The sequence below is a fragment of the Homalodisca vitripennis genome, unplaced genomic scaffold (genome assembly GCF_021130785.1).
Source record: "Homalodisca vitripennis isolate AUS2020 unplaced genomic scaffold, UT_GWSS_2.1 ScUCBcl_3425;HRSCAF=8956, whole genome shotgun sequence".
Classification (NCBI taxonomy): Eukaryota; Metazoa; Arthropoda; class Insecta; order Hemiptera; family Cicadellidae; genus Homalodisca; species Homalodisca vitripennis.
Window position 1 is genome coordinate 9010 of NW_025779544.1, and position 3003 is coordinate 12012.

The following is a 3003-nucleotide window of genomic DNA, read 5'->3' on the forward strand; positions in this document are numbered from 1 at the left end:
TCGAACAGACAATCAGACGTAAATTAATTTTTTGCAACCCACGAGTAGTAGGTCTCGATAAAGCTAAGCCAATTAAAATATTGTTGTCAAATACTGCATTATATTCAAGAGGAAATATTAAAATGCGTACGAATTTGCATTTGCGTTCGGATTTAACAATAGAGATTTTAATAAAACATGAAGAGAAAAAGTACGATGAATGTGATACCCCATTACCATCTCGATGTACTCTTAACTTGTATATATCATTGTGATATTTGACACAACATTCATCATTGCTTGAGGTCATCCAAAAATGTTTTAAATGCTAACTCCAGAACACATGAAACCAAATGAGACACTTTAAAATCAGTGGAACAATTAATTCTATAATATGCATGCTATTCTGGTATGCGTGTAGTGGATTTAGTTTATGTTTATTTTAATGTTAAATTATTTCAGATGTTGTTGATTATTATTTATGTTTACGCATGTTCCTGATTATTTATCTTTTCTTGCATGTTGCTAGTTATATATTGTTACTTTTGCATGTGTCAAATTTTGTTATCACTTAGTTGTTATTTAGTTCTTGCATACACTACATATTTATTACTGTTGCTTCGTTTTTATATTTAACTATTTATTATTGTTTTTGTTTTTTTTACCTTTTTGTTGATTATTTGTTAACTATATTTACTACTAATTCGCTGTTTTTGATTACTTATTTTAACACTGTTTGTTATTTAATTATATATGTAATACATTATATTAGTACTGTTAATAGTTTATATTCTTTTTAACTTATTACACGTACAAGTGGTGTAATTCCGTTGGAAGAAGAATAGATAAATAAAATAGTTTTAAAACTATTACACTTTGGTCTACCTTGTCACTTACCTCGATGTATCCTCAAAATGGATTATCGTGTTTTTTTTTTTTTTTTTTTTTTTTTGCTCAAATTAATTGAGATTTCAGATATTTAAATTCAACCAATGGTAGAACTTGAAATGCTTGCGGTTTAGCCTTATGCTCAACAAGTATGAAAGTAATTCCAAAACTGATGGCAGGTACTGTTTGTTACTAATACTATTCAAATTTACTGATATTGAGTTTTCAAGTAATTCATAATAATAGAGGGGTATTCCAAATCCGAATAAATAAATAAAAAAGTGCATCAGTCAGTTCTAATCTAAATATATATATATATAAATGGATGTGTGTTTGTCCTTTATAGACTCTAACTATTTGACCGATCATCATGAAACATTTGTATTTTTCCACGTAGAAGGTTTATATGCTATGCCCATTGAAGTAACTCACCACCAGGAGGCGCTGCAAAATATATAAGTTATCAAAGCGCCTGCACATTGTAAACTACAATTACGAGATAGTTGTGTATAATAACCACACACACTATGTGAAGGCGCTAAGTTTTTATGGATATTTTGTCTTTCAAATGAATTTCTGTTTGGCCTCATAGCTTGAATGTTAGACCACTTTATTATTAAGTACATGTACGTGTACAATGGCTATAAACATACACTTTTGGTAGATTTTCTTGATAGTGTCAACAAGGTAAACTCTACATCGGCGTTGACAATATAATTCACTTGGACCAGAAGTGCTCATACACGAGCAAAGCTTACAACAAGCGTGCGAAGCCGCGGGGAACAGCTAGTATCATATATAACTATCCCACCGCATAAACATTTCTGGTTCATAAAACATTAACATTAGTTATTGAGTGTGAAAATATAATGTAATAGGCAAACACAATGTTAGTTGAGACTCAAAAAATCATCCTACTACACCAAGTAGAACGTACATCCCAATTGCATGACAAAACATTTTTAAAACGAAGTGAGAATACACTAGTCAATTTGCTCCTCGATTATTTACTAAGTATTTATTTTTCTAAATAAATAATAAAATCTGCCATACGAACACAAAAACCTAACGGGCTACATAGAGTGAAACATGGTAAATTTGAGGGAAAATACACTAGAAAGTGTGGGATTCATTGGCACAAATTTGATTTTTTTTAACAACTGAGTCATCCAAAAATATCATAAAACCTATCAAACACTTCATGTAACTTATATGGGACAATCATTGAGTCACTGGTCAAGAGGCGGTAAGAGGTTAAACTTTAGCACATATTTGAAATTAACGCACAATTAAGCGTTAGCGAAGTCTATCATTCGAGAGGCTGGAAAAAATATTATTTCTGTTCAAATATCTCGAAACAATGACGGATAATTTATAGACTTGACATTTTGCATGAACCTTTATTTCTATACATATTGTGTTATAAATCTAATCTGATTTTTATTAGTACGAATAACTATTCGGAATCAGTTCGTGAGTCTCTATTTAGGATTTTCACGGCAGCAATCTGCCCGTAGGTAAGCTCCCCCTACCTATTCAAGTTCAAACACCTACAGGTTTGTGACGTAGAAACAAATCATCAACAACAACAAAATCGCTGTCTTTTTAAAACTAATAATGTATGTATATACGATAAGCTGTTGTAGAAATACCATAAAGATGTACAATAAAGAAGAAGTAATGTAATTAGGAGGGATTAATTAATGACACTAAAGGGTTCATAATATATTGTTTATGGTAAAGTTTCCTCTATTGCGTACAAACATTTTAAATTCACTGTGTCTTCTGTTATCCGCAAATTCAGAACTTTGTTAAGATTTGAGAAAAACCTTTTCGGAGAAATTTATAGAAATGGAGGAAATGAGACAAAAGATTTTAATTGGATTCTTTGGAATATGTTGTATTTATGTACCATAACAACATTCATTATAAAAATAATTATTCCTTCCCACGAAAAATTAGAAAGTAAAATACTTTAAAATGTTAGTTTTCTCTGGACATATTATTATTGAAGTAAATATAATCATTGTCTAAAGCAATGAAAGTAAGACCATTAAAACGCATGTTTTCCAAATCAGAGGTCAACGTTAATATTTTCATTAAAAGCCAAATTTTTACTGATGTGTATAATGGAAG